The sequence below is a fragment of the Carcharodon carcharias genome, chromosome 6 (genome assembly GCF_017639515.1).
Source record: "Carcharodon carcharias isolate sCarCar2 chromosome 6, sCarCar2.pri, whole genome shotgun sequence".
Classification (NCBI taxonomy): Eukaryota; Metazoa; Chordata; class Chondrichthyes; order Lamniformes; family Lamnidae; genus Carcharodon; species Carcharodon carcharias.
The window spans coordinates 78,004,549-78,021,558 of NC_054472.1; positions in this window are offsets into that span (position 1 = coordinate 78,004,549).

Sequence of the window (17,010 nt, forward strand, 5' to 3'; positions counted from 1 at the left end):
GACAAAAGGACAAAGGGGTGTTGAAGGTGGTGATATTATCTAAGGAATGTGCTACTGGGGACATTAAGGGTAGCAAGCACGACAAGCAAGTGGCAGATGGCCCTAGTGGGGGAGCTGTCGGGGGAAGGGATCGAAATGGGCTAAAAGGTGGAGATAAAACAATAGATCGAAATAAACTTAAAAATAGGTGGGAAAAGAAAAGTGTATATTTTTTAAATTATAAATTATTGGAAAAAGGTGGGATCAGAAAAGGGGTGGGGTTGGAGGAGAGAGTTCATGATCTGAAGTTGTGGAACTCAATATTTCGTCCTGAAGACTGTGAAGTGCCTAGTCGGAAGATGAGGTGCTGTTCCTCCAGTTTGCGTTGAGTTTCACTGGAACATTGCAGCAGGCCAAGGACGGACATGTGGGCATGAGAGCAGAGTGGTGTGTTGAAACGTCAGGGAGGTCTGGGTCATGCTTGTGGACAGACTGAAGGTGTTCCGCAAAGCGGTCGCCCATTGTGCATTTGGTCTCTCCAATGTAGAGGAGACCGCATTGGGAGCAGCAAATGCTGTAGACTAAATTGAGGGAAGTGCAAGTGAAATGCTGCTTCACTTGAAAGGAGTGTTTGGGCCCTTGGACAGTGAGGAGGGGGAAGTAAAGGGGCAGGTGTTGCACTTTCTGTGGTTGCATGGGAAGGTGCCATGCGAGGGGGTTGAGATGTAGGTGGTGATGGAGGAGTGGACCAGGGTGTCCCGGAGGGATTGATCCCTGCAGAAAGCCGTGGGGGGGGGGGGGGGGGGGGGGGGGGGGGGGGGATGGCGGGGGGGGTGGTAGGGGGGGTGTTGGTGGTGGTTGCGGGGTGAAGGGAGGATGTGTTTGGTGGTGGCATCATGCTGGAGTTGGCTGAAATGGTGGAGGATGATACATTGAATGCGGAAGCTGGTTGGGTGATAAGTGAGGACAAGGGGGACTCTATCATGTTTCTGGGAGGGAGAGGAAGGTTTGAGGGCGGATGCGCGGGAGATAGGCCGGACACGATTGAGGGCCCTGTCGACCATCGTGAGTGGAAAACCTCGGTTAAGGAAGACGGAAGACACGTCAGAGGAACTGTTTTGGAAAGTGGCATCATCAGAACAGATGAGAAGGAACTGAGAGAATGGGATGGAGTCCTTACAGGAAGTGGAGTGTGAGGAGCTGTAGTCGAGGTAGCTGTGGGAGTCGGTAGGCTTGTAATGAATATTGGTGGACAGTCTATCACCAGAGATTCAGACAGAGAAGTCAGAGAAGGGCAGGGAAGTGTCAGAGATGGACCATGTGAAAATGATGGAGGGGTGGAAATTGGAAGCAAAATTAATACATTAATACATTTTTCCGGATCCAGACGAGAGCATGAAGCAGCACCGAAGTAATCATCGATGTACCGGAGAAAGAGTTGTGAGAGGGGGCCTGAGTAGGACTGGAACAAGGAATGTTCCACGTACCCCATAAAGAGACAGGCATAACTAGGGCCCATGTGGGTACCCATAGCCACACCTTTTATTTGGAGGAAGTGAGACGAGTTTAAGGAGAAATTGTTCAGTGAGAGAACAAGTTCAGCCAGACGGAGGAGAGTAGTGGTAGATGGGGATTGTTCGGGCCTCTGTTCGAGGAAGAAGTGGAGAGCCTTCAGACCATCCTGGCGGGGAATGGAAGTGTAGAGGGATTGGATGTCCATGGTGAAGAGGAGGCGGTTGGGACCAGGGAACTGGAAATTGTTGAAATGATGTTGGGCGTGAGAGGAATCGCAGATGTAGGTGGGCAGAGACTGGACAAGGGGAGAGAGGAGGGAGTCAAGATAGCAAGAAATGAGTTCTGTGGGGCAGGAACAGGCTGACATAATCGGTCTGCCAGGACAGTCTTGTTTGTGGAGTTTGGGTAGGAGGTAAAAGCGGGCGGTCTGAGGTTGGGAGACTATGAGGTTAGATTCTGTGGAGGGAAGATCTCTAGAGGAGATGAGGTCAGTGACAGTCCTGGAAACAATGGCTTGATGTTCACTGGCGGGGTCATGGTCCAGGGGGAGGTAGGAGGAAGTGTCTGCGAGTTGACACTCAGCCTCTCCAAGGTAGAGGTCAGTGTGCCAGACAACAGGAGCACCACCCTTGTCAGCAGGTTTGATGACAAAGTCAGGGTTGGTCCTGAGAGAATGGAGTGCAGCAAGTTCAGAAAGAGACAGGTTAGAGTGGATGAGAGGAGCAGAGAAAATGCGACGAGTGATGCCACGCTGACAGCTCTCAATTAAAAAGTCAAGAGCAGGTAAGAATCCAGAGAGAGGGGTCCAGGTGGAGGGAGAATATTGGAGGCGGGTAAAAGGATCCATTGAACAGGGATGGGAGAGGTCTGGAGGGTTATGGACTAGGTGCAGGTCAATGGTACTAGCAGAATAATATTTTGGCACAGACTAGAAGGGCTGAATGGCCTGTTTTCTGTGCTGTAGTGTTCTATGATTCTATGGTTCTATGGGGAGAGAACTCCTGCCCAAAGAAGTGAGCACGGAGACGAAGGTGGCAGAAGAAGAGTTCAGCATCATGCCGAGCCCAAAATTCATTGAGGTGAGGGCGTAGGGGTATGAAACTGAATACTTCGCTGAGCACTGAACGTTCAGCATCAGAGAGGGGAAGGTCAGGGAGTATGGTGAATACACGGCCATGGCTGCGATTGGAAGATGGGATGAGGTCAGGGGGATGGGCAAGGCTGGAGGGTCCTGGATGGACATTGGTGTCAATGGGTTGTTGGAGCTTGCATTCCTTTGCACCTGAAAGAAAGAGACAAAGTTTCTTGTTGAGGCATCGAGCGAGACGAAGAATAAAATGAAACTGGGGGCAAGGACAGCTTAGAGATGGGGTGAGTCAGTACTTTTAGGCAAATCTGCATCAGAGCAGTGGGACTCATTCAAGAAGGAAGTAGGGAGAGTGCAGGGCCAACATATTCCAGTAAAGACAAAGGGTGGGACCAACAAATCCAGGGAACACTGGATGTCGAGGGATATACAGGACTGGATAAAGAGAAAAAGGGAGGTTTATAGCAGATACCGAGGGCTCAAAACAGCAGAAGCCCTAGAAAATTTTAGAATGTGTAGGGGGGAACTTAAAAAGGAAATTAGGAGAGCAAGGTCCTACATGGGAGACTGATAATGAAGGCAAGAGCCTATGGGATCCAAGGGAATTTGGCAAATTGCATCCAGAATTGGCTGAGTGGCAGGAAGCAGAGGGTGATGCTCAAGGGGTGTTTTTATGACTGGATGCCTGTGTCTAGTGAGTTCCACAGGGATTGGTATTGGGTCCCTTGCTGTTTGTGGTATATATATATGAATGATTTAGACTTGAATGTAGGAGGGTTGATCAGTAAGTTTGCGGATGACACGAAAATTGGTGGGGCGGTAAATAATGAGTAGGATAGCCTTGGATTACAGGAGGATATAGACGGGCTGGTCAGATGGGCTGATCAGTGGCAAATGGAATTTAATCCGGACAAGTGTGAGGTGATGCACTTGGGCAGGACAAACAGGCATGGGAATACACGATGAATGGTAGGACCCTAGGAAGTACCGAGGATCAGAGAGACCTTGGTGTGCATGTTCACCGGTCCCTTAAGGTAGTGGGACAGGTAGATAAGGTGGTTAAGAAGGCATATGGGTTACTTGCCTTTATTAGCTGAGGCATAGAATATAAGAGCAGGGAGGCTATGCTGGAACTGTATAAAACGTTGGTTAGGCTACAGCTAAAGTATTGCATGCAATTCTGGAATCTACATTATAGGAAGGACGTGATTGTACTAGAGAGAGTGCAGAGGAGATTTACCAGGATGTTGCCTGGGCTGGAGAGTTTTGGCTATGAGGAGAGATTGGTTAGACTGGGGTTATTTTCCCTAGAGCAGAAGAGATTGAGGGGGAACATGGTTGAGGTGTATAAAATTATGAGGGGCAGATAGGGTAGACAGGAAGGAACTTTTCCCCTTGGTGGGGGGATCAATAACCAGAGGGCATAGTTTTAAGGTAAGGGGCAGGAGATTTAGAGGGGATGTGAGAAAGAATTTTTTTACCTAGAGGGTGGTGGGAATCTGGAACTCACTGCCTGAAAGGGTGGTGGAGGCAGAAACCCTCATTACATTTAACAAGTGTTTGGGTGTGCACTTGTGATGTCATGGCATACAAGGCTATGGGCCTAATGCTGGAAAATGAGATTAGAATAGCTAGGTACTTGTTTGACCGATGCAGACTCAATGGGCTGAAGGGCCTTCTTCTGTACGGTAGACCTCAACGACTCTACATCTCTACATGCTCCCTTGACTCCTCAGCTGCTTTTCTGCTGTTGGATCTGAATCTGACATTCAGGACCAGATTTTTGCTAATGAGGCGGGCAACTTGATTTGGGAAATTTCCTCACTCAACAGACCAGTATTCATGAGGCGGTGGTGTAGTGCTATTGTCACTGGACAAGTAACCCGTGGACCTAGGGTAATGCACTGGTGACCTGTGTTCAAATCCCACAATAGTAGATGATAAAATTTGAATTCAATAAAAATCTGGAATTAGAAATCTAATGATGACCATGAAACCATTGTCAATTGCCGTAAAAACCTATCTGGTTCAATAATGCCCTTTAGGGGAACTCTGCCATCCTTACTTGGTCTGGTCTACATGTGACTCCAGACTCACAACAATGTGGTTGACTCTTAATGCCCCCTGAAGTGGGCTAGCAAGCTGCTGGAAAGTCAAAAAGGAATGAAATTGGATGGACCACCCAGCATAGACCTAGGCACTAGAAATGATAAAGGCATACTCAGCCCTGTTGATCTGCAAAGTCCTCTTTACTAACATTTGGAGACTAGTGCGAAAATTGGGAGAGCTGTCTCACAGACTCGTCTAACTACAGCCTGGCATAGTCATACTAATGGAATCATACTTTACAGATAATGACCCAGACACCACTATCATCATCCCAGCAGAGGTGTACAATGGGGGCACAATTATATATAATCAGGAGGGAGTTGCCTGGGAGTCCTCAACATCGATTCTGGACTCCATGAATTCTCATGGCATAATGTCAAACATGGGCAAGGAAGCCCCCTGCTGATTACCATTAACCCTGATCACCACCACCAACACCACCACCTCCCCCTCTCGCCATTAGTGACCCTTGGAGAGAAGCCAAACATTCATAATGAGACCACCTGGGAAATTCTAACAGCAGAAACAGATGGCCAGACATATATTTCTCCATATGGCGTAATTATGAATGCTTGACCAAGCTCCAAGACTCACTAATGTGTTATAACATGGCAGATGATGTGTGCCAGGTGGTTAAAATCCATGAGGGAAACATGATCATGCTATCACAATGGTTTTGCAATGCATATTTATTTCAAGATGTGTGCCCTGAATTTAGATGTAATAAGTCCACTAAAACTTTAACGATTTAAAAAAAAAACTAAATTAAAATATATATTAACAAAAAAAAAAGATTTCAAGCACATACATAGGTCTACAAATTACTATTATAATAGCTCCTAAAATCCCTAATTAACCTAACTCCCAGTTATATCCCCCTTTAAGGCAAGGCTCCAAAAATAGATTTTTTTAGATTTTAAGTAGATCCAGCAAATTAACACAACATCCTGGACAGTGGAATTCAAAGTGGCTTTCTCCAGCTTCAGTTTCTATAGACAGTTGGTTTCTGCACAAATGCTGGAGGTTTCATGAAGACTATTTCACACACTCCTGTTAGACTTAAAAACTTTCCTCTGACACATAGCTTCATTCTCCTTTATAAACGTTTCTCTCTTCTTAATATGTAAATTCTATTGTTTCCATGTGTCTTTGGAACTTTACCTTTCTCTTAATATAAATATTTTCATGTTGCCACTATATATTGTCAGTAGCCCATGAGAAAAATAAATACATTCCTTAGCTTGCTTGTCTGTCTACTTGTAAACAGACTGAGACCCCTTAGAAATCCAAATCCCCCTTCATCTATCTAAAAATGCAAATTCCCTTCACACCATACATGCTAAGACCCAACCATGTTTACTCATTAGCATATTAAAGATACTTCTACACCTTGTTTTTCTTATAACTTCAACTTGCAATCTGCATGGCTGCAAAATGTAAGTAAATCACACACACACACACATACACACACACACACAGAAAAACACAACCCCCATAAACCTACTTTACAATAAACCAGAAAAATATTATGAAAATTATTATATTCTCATGACAGATGGGTTAACTCAGTAGGTGTTTGTTTCTACATGCTTAAGTGTTAGCTTTGATTAGTTGACATCTTTATGAGGTTATAATAAGTTATTATTTATTTGATCTATTTTTCAATGTCTGGATATTTATTTGGCCAAGACTAAGAGGTGTGAAGCGAGGTAATGCTCCTGGTATCAAAATTATGAATGGCAGTGTCTGATTGACATTTTTATAAGTTGTAAGAGCAGCAGTTTATTTTTCAAAGCATATTTCAGAATGGGTGTTTTTCTTCATGAACATTTCAAGACCTGCCATTATCATCATATGCACATTGGTTCTGTACATATTATTACTGGGTCAGTGGGCATGGAGGGGGCATAGAGGGCATGTTGGTTGGCATGGAAGGAGCATGAGAGGCATGAACGTGGCATGATGATGTGGAGGGGGTATGGATAAGACCTCTTAAAAATATCTTTCAAAAGGTTCCTGAATCCAGACTCTGTTCACAGCTCCTCTGAGAGACTGTGAACCATGTGTCCTTGAGATGTTGGCTCATCTCCATGAAAATTATGGGGATGGGGTGGAGGGGTGGCAGAGTATGAGGTACCTACCCTGCAATGGAACAGGCTATATAGTGGGCACAGGATGCAGGGTTGCTACCTGCATCCTTACCTCAGGACGGTGAAAGTTGCATTGCCGGGATTCAGAGTAGGAATCCTGGAATAGGGTCTCGACTGCCAATTTTTAAAGGCCTCCGGAATTGGTCCAACCCCACAAAAATTCAGTCTTAAATGAGCCACAAATTCCTCGAACACTGAGAATATCAATGTCCTCTCGTCACAAATTCTCTTGATGCTGGTTTGCTTCTTTCAGTTATGTTTTATTTTCAACCAGACCATTTATAGCCTTGGCATCTTGTTCGAAGCTGAGCACAGTTTCAAACTCTACATCCCTTCCATCACAACCAGCATTGACTTCAACAACAAAAACAAAAATAGCTGGAAAAACTGAGCAGGTCGACAGCATCTGCGGAGAGGAATACAGTTAATGTTTCAAGTCCGTATCATTCTTCATCAAAGGAGTCTGATGAAGAGTCATACAGACTTGAAACATTAACTGTATTCCTCTCTGCAAATGCTGTCAGACCTGCTGAGTTTTTCCAGCTATTTTTGTTTTTGTTTCAGATTTCCAGCATCCACGGTATTTTGCTTTTATCTTAGCATTTACCTCAATCTTTGTAACATCGTTTGTTGCTTCCCCGACATGAGCCTCTTTGCCACTGAAATTCTCAGATGCCCTGATTTTGTTGGAGGCGGGTATATTTTTCACAAGACAGGTTCAGATGAAGAAAGTGCTTGAACCCATTTAATCTCTTTTGTGCATAACACCCACTCTATTTCTGATAGTACCAGACGATATCTAAGATCATCTGCAGCTGAGACTGGATTTGAAAGGAACACAAGAGTTGATATTAGGTGGCTATCAGTAAATTAGAAGGAAGATTGAACTATAATAGTACAGTCCAAGTACGGGATTGAAATTGAGTCAAAAAACTGTGGGCAGAATTTTCAGGCTGCTCAAGTGTTAAATAGCACGTGATGACTTTATGCGAGTGTCCCATCGGTCAGTGGGTGCGCGCATAAGTCAGAAGTGCACCCGCCAACAATTAAGGGGGCAATTAAGCCCATTAAAGTTGTAATTGCCACCAATTTTTTGTGGTCCGTCCAACCTTATGGTTGGTGGATGGTTGAATCGGCCAGACAGCCTTTGCATTTTTCACAAAATCTCATCCAAGGGTGGAATGAGGTTTCCATTATTAAATTTAAAAAAATCTATGGACAGAATTTTTATAATGTATATGTTCGTGTGACTGTGATGCCTGGACATTTTTGTCCTGATTTTAAAATCTTTATTTAATACTTTTGTAGTCTTCAGCTCCTTGAGGCAGCTCTCTGCCTTCAGGGACCTTTCATTCCTCGCTTGCCCGTGCCCGCGCTCAAGTCAGCAATTGCTCTCCTCCTGCCCCCACCCCGGTAGCACAGAGCATTTCAGTGTGCACTTCACGCTGGCTGGCCATTAATTGGCCAGTCATTGTGAAATCGCAGTCGGGGGCCGATCGCGGTTGGCAGACTATTCCCTGGCTGCTCCTGGACCCACCAATCGCACTTGCCCAAAGACCTGAAAATTCTGCTCTATGTATCTGTGTTTTAACATTACATTATTCCACTGCTGTGTAACTTTAATCATTTGAACATGTGAAATGTTATACATCTTTCATTGAAAAATAAATTTATTTGCACAGTGTCTAATCACTCTGATTTGAACTTCACTTCACCCTGTTTAAATCATAAAAACTAAATTGAGTCCTGAGATATATAAATGACCCTTTGACTGATCTCATGTTAGCCTTGCATGAATGAGGACAAGGCTGATCCCTGGCCTTTATAAACATATGGGAATAATTTGCCAGACAAGTTGTAATTTGGTTGGAATCTAACACAGCTGCACCACATTCAGTATATACAGCTTGCTGTCATCTTGCTTTGAAATTGGTCAAGCTACAAGAGTTATAAGCAAAATGTATTCTTAAAACTGTACTGATCAGCAGAACATATGGTTCATTTCTAATGAGGTGGCTAATTATTGAAGAATAAGTGAATATTTATGGATACATTTATCACAGGTAAAGCAAACCTTACATTAAATCTAATTTTAAAATTGCATTCAAATTTGGTCCACTCACTGTGCTTGTTGACCTGCATTAGCTTGTGGTCCATCAAAACCTCAAGTCTAAAATTCCGATCAAAAATAGAATTACCTGGAAAAACTCAGCAGGTCTGGCAGCATCAGCGGAGAAGAAATATATTTCCCTCTCCTTGTAAAGAAAGATCAGTTCTGTTGAAGGGTCATGAGGACTCGAAACGTCAACTCTTTTCTTCTCCGCCGATGGTGCCAGACCTGCTGAGTTTTTCCAGGTAATTCTGTTTTTGTTTTGGATTTCCACCATCCGCAGTTTTTTGTTTTTAAATTCCGATCCTTGTGTTACCAATACCTCCCTACCTTTGTATTCTCCTCCAACCCTACAGTCTTCAGAGAACTCAGCATTCCTCCAACTCTGACCTCTTGTGTATCTCCCACCACTGATGTCTTGCGCTTTTAGCCATCCAGAGCCCTAATCTCTGGAATTCCCTCCCTAAGCCTCTCCACCTCACCACCTCATTCTGCTCCCTTGAGATACTGCTTAAAACCCATCACTTTGCCAAAGCTTTATATCCCCCCTCCTAATTTCCCCTAAGTGTCAATTTTTATCTGATTACACTTCTTTGAAGCACTTTGGATGTTTTCTTACATTAAAGATGCTATATAAATGCAAATTGTTGTTTGTAATGGTCAATGTTTTCTATAAGAAAAGGTTATGCTGTAACAAATGACTATTAATTTAAGTAGTTAGAAGTTCTACATTGTCACAATTGTAATTCAATGCAAGCAGTAGTTAAATGACCAAAACAATTATAATGCTGACAATAACCAATAGACATTGAAGGATGTTTTCATTCATTTTAAGTTAAAAATAGATGTTGAACTACAAAGACTGGAGAGTGAATACATGATTTATTTTATATTTTTTATCAGAAGCGAAGCAGGTCAATTCACCTTTTCAAGGTTCATTTTAGCACTGAAGAACGCACAGGCTAGTATTTGAATAGCTGGTCAGAAAGAGACTCTGCCTAACCATCACAGCTGCAGGATAAATTGTTTGCATTTTTCCCAGGCTACTAAACCCTTGGTAGGGAAAAAAAAATCTTTTTGCTGATGAACAAAGTCACAAGATATATAAAAATGAGTACAGATATTTTTCACTGAGGCATGAAAGCTAATCAAGCATGATACGCTTTCATTCTGTCACAGAAACTTACTAATCAACGGATAATTAGAAAGAATGCTCTCTGTTTGAACTCATGTCAATCCCTATTTAGCCAATTGCCTTCCTACTGACATAAAGTAATGAAGAACTCTTTATGTACTAGACTAACATTGCCCTGATAAAAGAAGCTAACAGTGCAGGATTGTACAGTAGAAGGAAAACACAAATTTAATAAAGGGATAAAGTACAGTTCTAGTCTCAGATGTGTACCAGTCAAATATTATGCAGTCCAAAATATCTAAGTTATATTACTGGCTGAACATTGCACATGGCATAGGAACAAAGGAAATCTGGATGTGTAAACAAGCATTAAATTTTAATATTTGGAGAGTGTCCTTGGTAGCTTTGGCTTTAAGAGTGCTTAATGTTAAGTTCAAGGGTGAAAAATTTGATAGCTTCCTGAAAACATATGCAGGGGATTGTGATGCATGATTATCCCATTCCTGTTCGAAGTAATGCAGGTAGCAGGCAATCTTTGCGCTGCCTGCTAATTATTATGATAGTGGCATGCAGCCCAATGCTAAACATACTGCTGGGGTCCCAAGTTCAAAAAAGGCTAGCATCACTTAAAGCTAGCCTACACTACTTAAAGTCAGACTGCACCTTTTAATGTTAAGGTATGCTCTTGCTGCAGCAGATGGTGGAAGTTATTGTGGAAAAGTTCATGAGCAGAGAAATGAGTGGACATGATGCAACAAGCCAGAGAGCATGTCCCCTTACGCAGCACTGGAGGGATGGCTGCAGAGAGTGGACAGGAGAAGAGAGCTTTTCTTCTCTCAGGGGCTAGGAGGTCTCTAGATAGGCATTATGAAGGCAGTAGGAACTAGACTCACACACAGCTCCATTCACATACCCACTTGACTCACCTACCAATTGTCTCTATCAAGCATGGCTTCAACTCAATATTTATTGCTTCACCTCACCCTTCACACGTAGCACTGCTGAAAACCTCACAGTCACACCCCTAAGCTTGCACAGTCTGCCAACTATTCAACTGTGGCAAATACATCACTCAAACACATTTCCCCATGCTAACTGACACATGTTCTCTTTCTTGCTGGATATAGTGGCCTATCAGAGGCAGCAGCACTATCTGGTGGGAGACAGGCACAACTACATGGCCTCATCTACATAGAAGAATTTGTGCAACCATGCCTCAGGCCAAAGCCAGTGATGGGACTGAAATCATAGAGGATAGCATTATATTTCTACCTAATTCCATCATCTCACATCCTATTTTTCTCCATCTTACAATCTCTTCTGATTAACAAGCTGCTGCAGATGGTACCTTGCCTTCCTTCCCCTTCCCTCACCCAAACATATCCTTTCAGATACCCAAGAACTGCCACGCTCAACAACTGGGGTGGGAGCATGGAGTGCCAGAGAAAGAGCATACATTGAAGAAGATACACACAATGACAACCACCAGTTCATATACTGGCACTTCGCAAACTTTGAATGGTAGTATAGAGACAGATTTGCATATAATGAGTTAAGGGCAGTCACCGTAATCTCACAGTCACAGGTGAGAGTGACTGCTCTTGACATTAAGGCAGCATTTGACTGAATGTGGCATCAAGGAGCCCTAGCAAAGCTGGAGTCAATGGGAATGGGGGGAAAACTCTCCACTGGTTGGAGTCATACCTATCACAAAGGAAGATGATTTTGGGTGTTGGAGGCTGTCATGACAGCGGGCGACAGTCTGAATTACCGTATGAGCATATTGAACTTTTTGAGGACGATGTGTTTTTAAAAATGACGTACAAGCAAAACCTTGCTGAGAATGCAAAGTAACCACTTGCTGGAAAATTGCTATGTGGATGATACTTGACCAACTAATCCAGAGAGACATGGAATATCACAAATAAAAAGGTGTCAAGGCCTACTTCATACAGAGACAGTTCAAAGGAAGAGATGAAATGCAAGAAACTGAACTTTAATCTCCTGTGGTTGCGGAGACAATGGAGACTGATTACTACATCTCAGCAGAAATCATCTCCTGCTGAATTCTACCTCAGAATTTGGAAATGATCTGAGTTGAAAGAAAGCACATTCTGGGTTAAAGACATGTTTGTTTTTCCCTTCCAGGAATACACATGAAAAGTGGTTAAAAAGCCAGCTGCAAACCTGGTCTGTGTTTGGTAGTTCTGGTGTTCTGGATCTGCTTCACAGCTGAAGAACATCAACTAGGCATCCCTGCAGCTTGCGGGTAAAAAAAAAATCTTTCTCTGTGCTGGAGGCAAGTCAACAAAGCCACAGTCAAAAAGGAAACAGGACAGCTCCTTCAGTTAACCTGCAGAACCAAATGTCTCCAAACCAACTACTCAACTGTCAAAGTCAGGTCAACCAGAATCATCCAACTTAACAGTTGCAACACTTTGTCATCTCCTCCTCACAGAGACTGATTCTTATATCTTTATTAACTTTTATTTTTGGACCCAACTTCTTATTTCTAGTCTGTGTGTATGTGTGTTGTATTTTTATTATTTATTCTCGGATTTTTAGTAACTAATGAACTCACTCTTTCTTTGACTCAAGGCAACCTGGTTAAATTGGCTCCTTTTAAAACAAAAATACATTTTGACTGGAAAAAAGGTATGTACAAGGAAAGGGATCCCTTTTTAATTAACCTTGTCGTACCCAACCGAGAAGGTTGAATAAAGAAGGAGAGTCAACTCATTTCTCCTCACCTGGGAGCATAACAAAATTGGGCTCCCATTCAGGAAGTTAACAATTTGGGGTATCTCATCTGGAATCATTACAAATTGGGGGACTTCGCCTTGGGGACCTGGTCATAACAAAGTCAATCATCTCATTTCCAGGACATCACTGCAGGAGTTCCTCAGCGTAGTGTCCTAGGTCCAACCATCTTCATCAATGACCTTCTCTCTATCATAAGGTCAGAAGTGGGGATGTTCGCTGATGATTGCACAATGTGCAGCACCATTTGTAACTCCTCAGATACTGAAGCAGTCAATGTCCAAATGTAGCAAGACCTGGACAATATCCAGGTTTGGGCTGACAAGTGGCAAGTAACGTTCGTACCACACAAGTCCCAGGCAATGATCATCTCGAACAAGAGAAAATCTAACTGTCACCACCCCCCCTTAACATTCAATAGCATTATCATCGCTGAATCCCCCAGTATCAATATCCTGGGGGTTACCAGTGACCAGATACTGAACTGGTATAAATACTGTGGCTACAAGAACATGTTAGACTAGGAATCCTGTGGCAAGTAACTCACTTCCTGATTCCCCATCACCTGTCCACCATCTATAAGGCATAAGTCAGAGGTGTGATGGAATACTTTCCACTTGCCTGGATGAGTGCAGCTCCAACAGCACTCAAGAAGCTTGAGACCATCCAGGATAAAGCAGCCTACTTTATTGGCACCCCATCCACAAATATTCACACCCTCCACCACTGACTCAAAATGGCAGCAACATGTACCATCTTCGAGGTGCACTGCAGGAACACGCCAAGGCTCCTTAGACAGTATCTTCTAACACATGACCACTGCCATCTAGAAGGACAAGGGCAGCTGTTATGGCTAAACGCTAAGCTGCTCAAATCCCAGAGGGAAACTTGAAACATATGCCACAACTGTTTTGCAATTTGAGTATATTATGAGATGTGTGCCTGGAATTCAGGAGTAATAAGACCACTGAGTCTTATGGGTTTCTTACAAACCTAAATTAAACATTTATTAATAGAAGAATTTATTTTAAGTAGATACATAGATCCACAAATTGCTACCATGATAACTTCTAAATCCCCTAATTAACCTAACTCGCAGTTACACTTTGGTTAAGGCAACAGTAAGACACCTAGATTTTAAAAAGACACAGGCAAAGTTACACATAGTACCCTGAACCATTCTTTGAATTCAAACTGAGTTTTCTTAGTAGACAGCAGCTTGAGGCTGAGATACTGGAGGCTTTTCACATTTTTTAGATCTTAGAATGCCTTCCCTTTCACACAGCATTCTCCCTTTAACCATATTTTCCCCAATGAATGCAAATTCCCATTGTTTCACAATGGGCAGAATTTTCTGCTTGTCAGACAGGCAGTGCAGGGCCCACCTGCACCTGCGATCGGGTCCGCACCACCGTTTTGCACGGGCAGGCCAATTAAGGCCCATTCAGCATGAATTGCTGCTCCCGAGGACAGAGGGAGTGGGCGGGCGGCGGCGGGACTGCAATGACTGCAGGGTCCAATAGCGACGCAGTGGCCTGTTTTAAAAAGCTGCTGCAGCTTTTCAAAGGCTGTGAATCATGGCCAGTGGAAAGGCTTCCCACAGTGCTGCTGGTGAGCAGGCCAGGCAGGAGGGTAGGGCAGGGGGCACTGTGCCCCTCATCTTTCTGATGATTGGCTTGCTGCCCTCTTCGAGGAGCTGGCAGCATGGTGGGAGGTGCTCGTACCCAAGAACGGGAGTAGGAGGCCACCCCTCTTGACCAAACGCGCCTGGGAGGAGGTGACGGAGGTGGTGAGCTCCCAAGATGTGGTGCGACGCACCTGAATCCTGTGTCAAGCACTTCAATGACCTGTTGCACTAGGGAAGGGTGAGTACCATGTTGGCACTGGTCACTTAATCCAGCAGGTAGGCTTTCCCCCCGGTGCATACCACCCCCAATTCTGAGTGTAGTGACTGCATTAAATCATTGACGGCATGTGTCCTTCGCTGGGTGGGCTGGCAGATATTGCCCATACAGAGGTTACCCTGAAATGGTGGTGAAGAGATGGGTTCTGTCCCTGCAGCATGTGATACACTGAGACCCACATTACTGATCTGGGGGCAATCTGGAGGAGCTGTCCCTAGGCGCAGTGCTGGAACTCCAGGAGATGTCAAAGTCAGGGCGATCACATGCTGGGAGGGGAGCTTAAAGGTGGCATGGGATGGATCAATCTGCTGTCCTCTGCTCTCAACGTGCTTGCACCTCCTTGCTATGGAAGGTTAGACCGTGTGGTGCCTAATGTGATGTAGGCAGCATTTGGCCAAGGGGGCGGGGTTAGGGGAAGGGCCTAGCATCTTTGTGTGAGTGTTCAACAGCAGCCTGGTGAGGAGGCACTGGAGCCCTGCAATGTCCCACTCTGGTTGGGGTGGGCCATCTGCGAAGAGAATCCAGGTACAAGTAGCACTAATCAATGCTCTTCTCTCCTTTTCAGGAGAAGAATGCACATAATGCTGCCCAGCGGATGAGGACTGGCGGAGGGCCAGCCCAGGTGGCAATTCTCAGCCGCTTTGAGCAGGAGGTCTAGATTTGGAGAGGCGCCATGCGCCCAGGTCGACCGGTGTCGGTGAGGCTTGGGTGCCACGGGCAGGCATGTATGCCCAGCAGTGAGGTCAGCACTGGCCTCCCAACAGCCATGGCAGTGCTGAATGTTCAATGATTGAAGTTTGCAACATGGCTTGACCGTTGCTTATGGAAGGATGAGCACATAATGATCCAGGGGATAGGGATGCACATTGACATTGTCTCCATGTTAACTAATCAAATGTCCTTGTTCTTCCTTTCAGTATCAGCGGAGCAAGGCTGGGAGGAGGAGCAGCAGGGGCCCTCTCTCACACCTGAGGGCCCTGAAGTCTCAGACTCACCAGCATCACACCATCTCTGCCAGGCAGGCACCAGCGCAGATACTAGCATCTCGTCGGGAATTAGAACATCAGCTAGTGTCCCGAGACACAGCGTGGAGGGCACTTCACAGTTGCTGGAGGAGCTGGCAGAGACAGAGAGTGCCCATGGCGCCAGCAGTCGGAGCAGGGGACCAGGCACATGCTCAGTTGGTGCCTGATGATGTGCCTCCGAAGTCGTCCGCAATGCAGCAGGTGCAGGAAATGCGACTGGGTGTGCGGGAGCATCTGGGGGAGATACATGAGGCTATGCTTGGCTTGGTGTCCGTGGTGGAAGAGTCCACACGGACTATCACCGAAGCAATGAGCCCCATGTCCAAGTGCCATGCGTCCTCCATGGAGAGAGTGGCGACTTTCGTGGAGAGGCTCCCCCAGGAGGCCGATCAGGGCTTCCTGGGGATGCGCTCTGACCAGCAAGCCCTCACATTGGCATTGACCTCAGCTGGTTGGTGCCAGTGTGGGAAATGGTGTGCGCACCAAGTTTCCCATCTCGGTGCCCACCCATCCATGGTGAGCAGAGAGGTCCGAAGCAACCTCACGTCAACACAGCAGCTGCCAGTTGTCTCTGCTGGCTCCTCTCAGGGCGCTCTGGATGAGGGTGGCAGCTCTTCTGCCCCTCTCCCAGTGACCATTGCATCTGGTGAGGCTGCAACGACTGGGGAGATGCCAGCTGTGGAACTGGGAGCCCCCTCCGAGGCAGGGCCAGCACAGGCTCCACAGGCTAGAGGACGACCGCTAAGGTAATCGAGGCCAACAGAACAGCAGAGTGAGCAGACTGTCACAGATGCCACTCCCAGTGAGGGGGCAGCACCAAGACGTGGCACCCGAAAATGTAAACATAAGGCACCTTAGGCACACCTTGCATTTATCACTGATGCCATTGTGTTGGCCCACAATTAGGTCTTTATGAGTTGGTGTGATTTTTAACACCTTTGTCATTTTGTTTTGTTAAGTTTCTTTGGTTGTAATATTAAATTCAGACATATCACCATGGCTGAGGGTGCGTCTTCTTCTGCAGGTGGATGGTTTCCAATAATGTTATGAGTGATCTGTGGGACATTCGGCTTTATTAACAAAGCCCTTAGTTGTTGTTCCTATCCAGGCGGATTTTGCACTTAGGCATTGAGTATGGAGCCTGCAGCCCAGGCTTGTCCTGGAGGTCCAGATGTGGTGTGCTAGCTGAAGTTTCGTTGGATTAACGCCTCCCAGGTGTCCCTGTCTCCCTGGAGT